This window comes from Geotrypetes seraphini, chromosome 1, assembly GCF_902459505.1.
Source record: "Geotrypetes seraphini chromosome 1, aGeoSer1.1, whole genome shotgun sequence".
NCBI classification, from domain to species: domain Eukaryota; kingdom Metazoa; phylum Chordata; class Amphibia; order Gymnophiona; family Dermophiidae; genus Geotrypetes; species Geotrypetes seraphini.
This window is the reverse complement of record NC_047084.1, coordinates 435,995,102-436,006,836: the sequence shown is the minus strand read 5'-3', so window position 1 is coordinate 436,006,836 and position 11,735 is coordinate 435,995,102.

The window sequence follows — 11,735 nt, the reverse complement described above, 5'->3', positions numbered from 1 at the left end:
CATACTAGGGATCTAATATTAATATACATACATAGTAACATAGTAGATGACGGCAGATAAAGACCCGAATGGTCCATCCAGTCTGCCCAACCTGATTCAATTTAAATTTTTTTTTTTTTTCTTCTTAGCTATTTCTGGGCGAGAATCCAAAGCTTTACCCGGTACTGTGCTTGGGTTCCAACTGCCGAAATCTCTGTTAAGACTTACTCCAGCCCATCTACACCCTCCCAGCCATTGAAGCCCTCCCCTGCCCATCCTCCTCCAAACGGCCATACACAGACACAGACCGTACAAGTCTGCCCAGTAACTGGCCTAGTTCAATCTTTAATATTATTTTCTGATTCTAAATCTTCTGTGTTCATCCCACGCTTCTTTGAACTCAGTCACAGTTTTACTCTCCACCACCTCTCTTGGGAGCGCATTCCAGGCATCCACCACCCTCTCCGTAAAGTAGAATTTCCTAACATTGCCCCTGAATCTACCACCCCTCAACCTCAAATTATGTCCTCTGGTTTTACCATTTTCCTTTCTCTGGAAAAGATTTTGTTCTACGTTAATACCCTTTAAGTATTTGAACGTCTGAATCATATCTCCCCTGTCTCTCCTTTCCTCTAGGGTATACATATTCAGGGCTTCCAGTCTCTCCTCAACGTTTACATAGTTACATTGAAATTTTTCTTTTCTTTTTTTTTAATTTCTTTATTCATTTTAAAACTTTCAACAAGTAATTCATTATACAATCATATATCATATACACTATAATAATACTTATTAATCATGCATTCACTGAAATCAAACTATAACTTTGCCCTCTCATCCTTCTTCCAATATAATCATATAATTTTATACATATAAAATCTTCCCCCTCCCCCCCCCTTTTCAATTCAAGTTTTTATCCTAATGCGACGCATACCGAGGATCTTCTATCAATATACATTTCTTTGTACTTCATCGGTCGTGGACGAAGGGGTTAGGACATCAGGGGTAGGGAACTCCGATCCTCGAGAGCCGTATTCCAGTTGGGTTTTCAGGATTTCCCCAATGAATATGCATGAGATCTATTTGCATGCACTGCTTTCAATGCATATTCATTGGGGAAATCCTGAAAACCCGATTGGAATACGGCTCTCAAGGACCGGAGTTCCCTACCCCTGGGTTAGGTGAAGAGATATGTTTTTATTGCTTTCCTACCATGGAAACCCCAACACAGAACTCTACAATAATTCTTAAATTTTTCAGATTATGCTTGTAAATCCATATTTTCATGAGTCCATATTTTCATATTTCCATCAGAGCCAGATCCTTTCACAAAATACCTATTCTACTGACAGTTACAGTTCTATAGCCATAGATCTGATCTGTGCTTAAGTCCTTGATCACTGAGCTGAGAAAGATCAGGGCTAACAGAGAGCTTAGTTCAGTAACAGAATCCAGCTGGATCCCATGTTCTACTTTTGCCCCTTAATATTAGGCTTCTGGAAGTCGATCTGGTTTACAATTAATAGGATATTGGATACCTCCATTTCTATGTCTTACGATGTGGTTCTCTTTGGAACTATTCTACAACCCAATTCCCTAATTTCTGCAGCTGAGAATAAATTATTTCTTCTAATGACTGGGATTGCTATACAAATGATCACAAAAAACTGGAAGAATTGTGATAGACTGAATCACACGTTTTGGTGGGAATCTCTGTGCTTATGCTATAGATCTGAATGTATGAATTCAGAAATAAAGTGTTATGGTAAAAATTTTAATAAGATTCGGGGCCCCTTAGCAAATTTTGTATCCACCAATTAATAGGCCAAGCCTTCCATTTTCTTGAGTTTTACACACATCCGGATTGAGAGGGAGGGAGGGATGGGGGGGAAGTTGTTTATATTATTATTAGTAGTAATAAGTGCTATTATTTGGTGCCAATAGTTGTATTTTTGTATGCACTTTTTATGTTATTAAAATGAATAAAGACTTATAAAAAAAAAAAAAGAATCCAACATTTTTCCAATGGGACCGGCCCATTTTTTGTTGCTTAATGTCTTGCCATCTAAAGCAGTGGTCTCAAACTCAAACCCTTTGCAGGACCACATTTTGGATTTGTCAGTACTTGGAGGGCCTCAGAAAAAATAGTTAATGTCTTATTAAAGAAATGACAATTTTGCATGCGGTAAAACTCTTTATATTTATAAATCTTTCCTTTTGGCTAAGTCTTAATAATAATATTGTAATTTATAACTAAAGAGACATATGATCAAGAAACTGTTTTATTATACTTATGATAAACATAAGGGCCTTAAAATAGTACCTGGCGGGTCGCACGAGGCCCCTGGGCTGCAAGTTTGAGACCACTGATCTAAAGCATTTACCAAATGCCTGGATGGTAGTTTGCCTGTGTGCAGGTTACAGACAACCCACACCAGCTTCCTTTGTAGCTTCTCTTTAACATAATGCATCACTCCTCCTTACTTTACACAGTGTATAGCAAACTGTGCTGCAGCAGATTCCAGGTCTCTTCAGGTGTCAGTGATTTTAACAGGGACTTTTGAGCATTGAGGCCTGAGACAGAGCCTGTTTGGGCAGGGACAGGGACAAACTTTGTCTTGTGTTATTTTCTAAAACATGAGACTAGTATCAGTATGTAAAAACTGAACACATTTTAGACAATTGGCAACTGAATTCAGTTATTAAAACAATGCAGAAGCTGCTTTTAGATTTAAATGAACTACTGTTAAATGACATAATTTGTGTCTTGTCTGCCTTTGATGTGGCAAGAATCTTGTCCGCTGATCAGACTCTTACCACCTGAAACATCCTTCCATCATGTTCCCAGTTGCTTAAGCATCTTACTGTTACTGCAACAGATTCATCAATTGTTGCTGGCACCAAGGAGCATTTCCAACATTTAATAGACACTCATTTTTCTGTTTATCCACTACACTGTGCTGATTATCTTCTGGACCCATTTCTGAAAGACCATCCAATTAGCTTCCCAGAAGATGTAAAAACAGAGGCAACCAAATCTGTGGGAAGAGATTGGGCGGGGTCTGGCCCGTGACTTAGTCTGTGTTTTGGATTTCGGCCCCTTAATGTTACTGAGTTTGACACCCCTGAGCTAAGGTTTAGTGTGAGGGACAAGGTGTAGATAAAAAGCGCAATCAAGCAATTTCCAAATAAAGATGGAAATTATATGGTGATCATCTCACTCAAGCTTAAGAAATTATTTTGAAGCTGTGTTTCAAAAATTCTCATCCTTCAGAAACTGTTGGAAACAGGATACTGGGCTTGATGGACCTTTGGTCTGTTCCAACAATGTTCTTATGTCCGTAATTGGAAGTTTAAAAAAAACAAACTTACCTGTTTCTTAGGAACTTTGACCAGATGGTTACTCTCATTGAAGGATATTCTTGACAAACTGTAATACCTTATAGTATAGAAGAGCATCCGAATAATCCAAAGATCTGTTTTTTTCCCAAAGCTTCCTTTTCATCAGCCTTAATTTAAGTGAGATAATACAACTAATACAAGGGCAGGAAGAGAGTGTTTTGAAGTGATTTATGTCAGAAAACTTGTGATAATGTGTATGTTCTGGGATATTTTGTGACATCATGTTCACTGCATCAGATTGGTTCTTATTAATTATAAAGTCATTTGTGGTTGTCTAGGTAACAACCAGACTTTCAAGGTTGCAAGAGACTTGCAGGGGCAGAGTATGAGTAAAAAATAGTGACGTAGGAGAATTCTGAATGCCTAGAGTTGACCAGTGAAATCTTACCAAGAGCGCAGAAAATATGATATCTTCATAGAACCAAGGCTGATTGAGCGGTATAAGAAATTTTAAATAAACTTGAAACTTGAGAAATGAAAATACTAACATTTTCTAATGGTGTTAGTTGTTGCAGAAATAATACAAAGGTGTGAACACATTAAAGGGTATATATAACACTTACATCTAATCAGGTGTGGTTAAATAACAGAGAAACCATAAAGCAAAAGATATTACTAATACATCTTATTCTAATAAGGCAGAGGGTCATATAATCAGTACACTGAAGAGGTAACATTATACAGAATATATTAAAAGTGGTAAAGAAAAACCAAATGGAATACTGGTAAAATTCCAGACGGCATTTATCTAACTCTGTGTGCACATACAAGTAACAAGCATTTGCTGAGTAAGGAGAGGGGAGGGGGGAATTCCTGAGACACTGAATACAATGCCTGCAGTCAAGTGAACATTGTATTACAGGTTTACTGAACAACTCTTTCACCATTTAAATGCCTAAAGACTTATTTCACTCTGTCATTTGCATCTGCTTTAGCCAATCAAACATGAAAGGAGGAAAAAGCCTCAGACTGCACCGCCCAAGCCAGCCATAATAACAGCTGTAAGGCAAGGCTAAGCGATACCTCACGGGCATAAAAAAATCTCCTTTATTTTGCTTGAAAAGTGAACTGTGCAATACAATCGATTGAGAAAATGTTTAAAAGGTCCAGATAGCAACAAGAAAAGTTACTTATTTTCATCCAGGATCGACGCACCGACGATAGCCAACATTTCACAATTTTCTTGCTGCCTCAGGGTGACTTCTAACTTGACTCAGTTTCATTTTATTTGTCGTAGGCTCTTCTTCATCACTGTCATCATCTGTCATATTTTGGTTCATAACTTCTCGAGCTATCTCACTCCCTGACATTATTTGATACCCAGGATCACCCTCGTCTTCTTCCAGCCACTCTAATAGAGCTTCTGTTGTATTATTTTCGCCAGCATTTTTCATCTTTGTGCAAAAATCACTTCAAATCCATGAAACTGTAATTCGTTTGTTTTTTGACACCATATTCTTCACAAACTCATGCCACAGATACACCTGATTCCAATTTCTCGATGAGATCCAATTTTTTTTTAATACTCAAGTTTGTGCGTTTTTGTTTTTTATCTATGACTTCGCTCTTTGCTTGTGTATTTTCTGGCAGTGTACATGCCTGAACTTCAATTCTCGGAAGTGCCCAATGCTGAATATTTGTCCGTTAAATCCGAAGTCTGGATAAACGAGGTCCAGATAATCAAGGGTTTACTGTACTTTCAATAGTGTACTAAGGATAACAAAAGAGACCAGTAAATTCAAATCGAAACCCCAGAAAGATAAAACAAAATAGCAAAATTAGACAAAAAAAAGACCCTGTAAGATGAGTTCAGATCTAAATCTCCAAACAAGACAAGATCATCCCTTCAACGGCTGCAGATAAGGAGAAAAGTAATCCTCCATACTAGAGAGTTGCACGGGGACAGAAATCCCACCCATCCCCGCCAGGATCCTCTCCGTCCCCACCCATCCCTGTCAGGATCTTCTCCATCCCCACCCATCCCCGCATGGAATTACCTCCATCCCCACATGGAATTACCTCCATCCCCGCCCGTCCCCATAAAATGCAGCAATTACTTCTAAACTAAACTAAACTAAACTTCTGACAGGATCATCAATTCCACAGTTTCTTTTGTGTTTGTGCTTCTGTTTTCCTTGTGGAATCTCTTTGATGGAAGCCTTTTTTTGTTTTTTGTTCAGGTAATTAACTTATAAACCCCCTCTTTTACTAAGGCTGACGTGTCCATTATATTATATGGACGAACCCTGCTTCCAAAGCCTTCCATTCCCATGGGAGTCCCGTTAGCTAGAGGAGGGCTCCCATGGGAGTCATGTGGGCCAGAGGGGGGTCCCCGTGGGAGTCCTGTGGATAAAGGGGGATTCCCACGGGAACCCCATGGGACCGCGATTCCCGTTCCCATGCAGACCTCTACTCCATACCAGATCAAGACAGCGCAGCCAGAGCATCCATCCCCCACTCCAGGTTCTCTCATGGACTCTCCACCGGAGCAGGCAGCCGCATCGGCATTGTAGAGAGACAAGGATCAACATCAGAAAGCCCCAGCTCTGAAATGACAGCAGCGAACTGCCATCACCCTTCAAAATAGCAGCAGACACAGGCAAGAGGAGCTGCAGCATCACAAACCAGGCCCTGGTCCGAGACGATCGAAAACAGAAGACTCCAACGGTGGTGACACCAGATTCCACAACAACAATTTGAAAGTAAGAAATCAACCCGGAGCAGAAGTTCCTCACCAGCAACTCCAGCACTGATCCTCGGTTAGCAGGAGAAATCAGCTGTGTCTCCCTTCATGTCTCACTCTCTAAGAGAAGAGCATATACTGAGAAAACACCAACGATCATCCTTGGGGTAAGTTCGAATGACCAAAATAATAAAAGTATTTACTCAGACCATTAAAGATGAGAAAAATTATTTCAGTAAAAGACTCAAAAATAAAACAAATTAACAAAAATTAGGCAAAAAATTAAGTAAAAAATCACAACAAAACTGAAAATAGAAAAACAAATAATAGGGCTAATGTAAATGACATCCTAAACGGATGCCATCTTGAAAAATTCCCAGAATGCACAGGAGGGGCAGGGCCACCAGTATGAATAGATGGGCCCAGAGGCAGGAGAGAGTGGTAGGAAGGAGGGGTCAGGGGGTTGCTGGGAGGGGTGCCGGCTTGGGGGGGGGTTGGTCCTGACCTGTGGCAGGAAGGAATGGTAACCCTTCTGCCGATCTTGAAAAAAAAGTTCAGGAGTGTGGGAGGCTGGCATGGGAGGGGGAGGGTCGGCATTAGAAGGGGTTCAGCCTACTTTTCCCCGTCCTTTACATAGCTAGGCTAGCGTTTTTAGCACCGGCTATGGCAGTAAGAACTCCGACACTCATAGAATTCCTATGAGCGGAGGAGGCCTTACTGCAGCAGCTGGCACTAAAAACACCAGTGTGGCTTTGTAAAGGAAGATGCTTATTTTATTTTACTCACATTTTTTTTTTTAAACTTATGGGAGCAGCTGCTGTGCTTGTGTCGAGTGTTCATAACATATGCACAGCAGTTACTGTTAGCTCCAGAGCTGCTGAAAATTTTGGCACCGATTCTTTAGTGCTGAAGGGGGAGGGGGGTTTCCTGTAGTGTATGACAAGGGGGGTTCATTAAAATACTAATGAGCTCCTTCTAAAACATTTGCATAGGGTTCTCAGTGGCTGCTTCAATGATTGGTACTATCAGCCGCGGAGAAACCTTTTATGAATCAGCAGGAGAGCTTTCCGTGCTAGTAAGAGTGCTTTAAAGACTTACTGCCACGGAAAGCTTTTGTGCATCGGGGCATAAGTGTGCCAAGAGCTGTAGCCCCATTGGGGTGACCACCTGGCTCTATATCATGAACCTGAGGTGAATCACTGCTGTGTGCTGGTTTTTCTATCTCTGTGCACTGTGCTGAATTTCACCATACACTGCTAGTCTAGGGTTGCCAGATTTTCCAATCAGAAAACCTGGACCCCCTAGACCAGGGGTCTCAAAGTCCCTCTTTGAGGGCCGCAATCCAGTCGGGTTTTCAGGATTTCCCCAATGAATATGCATTGAAAGCAGTGCATGCACATAGATCTCATGCATATTCATTGGGGAAATCCTGAAAACCTGACTGGATTGCAGCCCTCAAGGAGGGACTTTGAGATCCCTACCCTAGACCCACCCCCAGGCCCACCCAGTTCCGCCCTGTAATGCCCTAATCCTGCCCCCAGTCCCGCCTAGCCCCGCCCCTCGTTGCCTGCTCTTGTCAAGCAGGGAGGAAGTTCGCGCATGCACAGACTTCCTTCCCTGGCCGACTCGATGTGTGGAGGCTTTTCAAAACCCGGACAAAGTGCCGAGTTTTGAAAAGCCTTCCAGACTCCTGGACATGTCCTCAAAAGGAGGCCATGTCCGGGGAAATCCGGACGTTTGGTAACCCTACAAGCCAGCTATTACATGGCCAATCTGGAGGTGGAATCGACACTTACGTGGTTAAATGCCAATATTCAGCACTTAATTTTAGCAGTTAACTCAGACCACATAGTCCTAACTTTTTACAGTGTCTCTAATGTGGTTAAGTGATAAATATCACACTGAACTGCATAAAAGATGGCTGGAAGCAAGAGTACTTTTCAAATTTGCTTGTATTTGCTATAAGATGTTATTTGGATTAGCTCCGCTATATCTCCTCTCTCATTTTGAATGGTACTGTTCGACTAGGCCTACTCGGCGTACTGGTTTATTTAATTTTCCTAATCCCAAAAATTGCTGTTATAAAAAATATTTTGATTGATCTTTGGCTTATCAAGCAGGTAAAGTTCAGGTATGGTTTGACGACCTGATTTAACAATCTACATCCTATTGCAGCTTTAGAAAATTGGTTAAGATCTATTTGTTCAAAAAATTTGATTGATGACTATGTCGCAGGTCCTCTTTATTCTGTGAACCACCTAGAACTTTTTGGGTGTTGGTGGTATAGAAAAATAAAGTTATTATAATTACTAGTGTTAAGCCCGTTACATTAACAGGTGCTAGAATATATGTCTGTCTGTCTTTCTTTCTTACTTTCTGTGTCTCTCCCTGTCCCTGTCTCTCTTCCTTTCTTTCTTTCTTTCTCCCTCTCGCTGTCTGTCCTTCTTTCTTTCTGGTTCTCTCTCTGGCACCCTGTCTGTCTGTCTTTCTTTCTTTCTGTCTCTCTCCCTGCCTACTGTCTTTCTGTGTGTCTGTCTTTCGTTTTAATGCACTGCCTGCCTGCCTGTCTTTCTGTCTTTCCATGGCCCCCTTCTGTCTCCCCTCCCCCAAAGCAAACCAAGATTGCTCCCAGGCCCCCTTTCCCTCTCCCTTTCCTGTGCAGCAGCAGCAGCATTTCCCTCCCACCCTTCCCTGTGCAGCAGCAGCATTTCCTTGTCTTCCCTGTGCAGAAGCAGCATTTCCCCCCCCACACACACACACACACTACTCTGTGCAGCAGCAGCATTTCCGACCCTTCCCTATGCAGCAGCAACATTTCCTTGCCTTCCCTGTGCAGAAGCAGCATTTCCCCCCCACACACACACTCTTCCCTGTGCAACAGCAGCATTTCCCGGCCTTCCCTGTGTAGCAGCAGCATTTCCCGCCGCCCCCTTCCCAGCCACCGCGTTGAAATTGAGAGAAAAGCGCTGCACCATGCTACCGTTGGCTTCGGCGTATTCTATCCACTGCGGCCAACCCTAGTGGAAACAGGAAGTAGTCAGAGAGGGCGGGCCACAGTGGACAGAAGACGGTGAGGTCAGCATTAGCGCGGTGCAGCGCTTTTCTCTTAATTGAAACGCGGGTGAGCTGGCGAGAAGGAGGAGGCTTTGGCAGTGGTGGTTTTGGCGGTGAGTGAGGGTGGGAGGGGGGAGTCGCCAGCTGTGCTGTGTTTCTCCGCTTTGGCCGTCGCATCCGCACTCCTGCTGGCCACGGACCTACTGATCACAGATCAGAGATCACGGAATCACGCAGGTAAGTGCGCATGCGCGGCTAGGGTTTTATTATATAGGATTAAACCAAGTTTAATTTAAGAAGCTATAATATCAAACCATATGACCATCACATAAACCTCTGCTGACTAGGGCTCTAAATTTCTTTTTTTTTGTGCTGTAAGGCAGAGATCGTTTGATGTTCCAAAGTACTCTAGGACACATCAGTATATCACTGATAATTCACAGTGTCCTCAGATTAAGATCTGCATTATTAGGTAACACAATACTTTAGAACTGGTCATACTGTAAGGCAGAGTGTCGTTATGCACATAACCCATGAGGAGACAGCTCACACGCCCTGCCAGTGTTTTCCCCTTCCTGGAAGGCTCATCAGTTTAAAGCTGGGGTAGAACTGATCCCGCATTTCAGCTTTCAAAAGCTGTTCAATGCAAATTTAATTGAAAAGTAGAAAACCTATTGCTGAAAGAGAGACCAAATGACCAAATACAGTTCCTCTTTCTAACAAGTCTCATGAAAACATACCCATTACAGCAAATCTTTGTTGGCTGCCAATGAAATGTCTCCACACTTTGTTACAACCATCAAACTTTATTATACTATCACATCTTTATTTTTTTATATAAAGAAGAAACTAACTCACTCCCAGCTTATTTAGATTTATCAAGACTATTATTAGCAAGGAAAAGGGCAGAAAAGGAACAGCTGACAGTGAAAACCAATCAAGCAAAGGATAGTCCAGTACAGCAGTGCACCATTGAAAAGTATGTACAAAGGGGAATGAACTTTGTTCAACTTGTCATAGCAGGCGGTGCCGTAGCATTGAGCAATAATGACTCATGTTCATCTGTAACAGGGTTCAGGAAAGAGAACAACTCACTATAATACAGCAAGACTAATACAATGATGGTGTTAATGCAGTAACAGAGAGAGGTTATCGTGGCTCATGAGTGTGACCATATGGCTCCAGAAAAAAGGGGACGGATTGAGACATCCGGGTTTTACTTCCATTGAAAGCAACCAAGATGTCTCAATCTGTTCTCCTTACTTCCATTGCTTTCAATGGAAGTAATACCCGGATGTCTCAATCTGTCCCCTTTTTTCTGGAGCCATATGGTCACACTGGACAGCAAAGAGGTTATGTTTTTCATGATTTGTGAATGATCAGCATCATGCCAAGGGCTCTGTGAAGTGACGTACCTGAATTAGTTCAAATTATTCAGAAAATATTATGTTCTACTTTTTCTCAATAAATTATTACCCCTCCCCCACCACCTTTTTACAAAACTGCACAAGAGGTTTCTAGCGCAGGCTGGCATGCTGAATGCATAGGAACTCAACGACCAGTGGAGCAGCGCAGAGCATTTAGCGTGCTGGCCAGCGCTAAAAAGTCATTGCGTGGTTTTGTAAAGGAGGGAGGGGGTAAATTATGCAAAATATCAGATATTACTCTCATTATTATCTTGTAGTTTATATATGATTAGTTGCTGTCCTATGATTTTAAGTCACATAAGGCACAGTGATAGCTCAGTACAGTACGGATCTCAGCACTGCAGACTCGCGCTTAGCATCTTGACTCGAGATTTGGATTTCAAATTTGTCAAAAGTTTGGTCCATTACATCTTGGATCCCTGAGGAAGGCGTGTTTAGCCAAAACATGGCCGGTGTTGGGTCCTCTCACGATATATATGGACTGAGTTTGCATTGTTGTTACTGCTGTTATCAAGGAATTTAGAGTAAATCACAACCAAGGTCCGAGAACATTGTGTTTCCACAGTCTCATTTGTCTGGATCAGTACAGTCTTGGCAATAATACTGCAATATGCTCTCTACCCAATTTTCTCTTCTATTTCTTAAACTTCTTATCTCTTGCTTCTGATTTCTCTATTACAGGGGTGTCAAAGTCCCTCCTCGAGGGCCGTAATCCAGTCGGGTTTTCATGATTTCCTCAATGAATATGCATGAGATCTATTTGCATGCACTGCTTTCATTGTATGCTAATAGATCTCATGCATATTCATTGGAGAAATCCTGAAAACCCAACTGGATTGCGGCCCTCGAGGAGGGACTTTGACACCCCTGCTCTATTACATCCCTTTGCAGAAGTAGTTCACTGTCTCAAAGGAGCTCAGAAGAAAGCAACTTGAAAGGAAGAAAATAAACATGAGAAAAAATGTTTCTCGTCAGTTTTAAAATAAAAATAAAGCTGAATATATGTAGAATATTAGTTACTCTAGCCATGCGTTAGAGTGATGTTTATTTTTTTTTTTTTGAGAGAGAGAATGGGGAATTAAAGCTAGCGGCTGATATTCAGCCTCAGGGTATCTAGTTAAAATTAAGCCAGATAGTCAAACACTTACCAAGTCAGTGCTTGATTAAAGTTACCTGGATATCTTATCTAG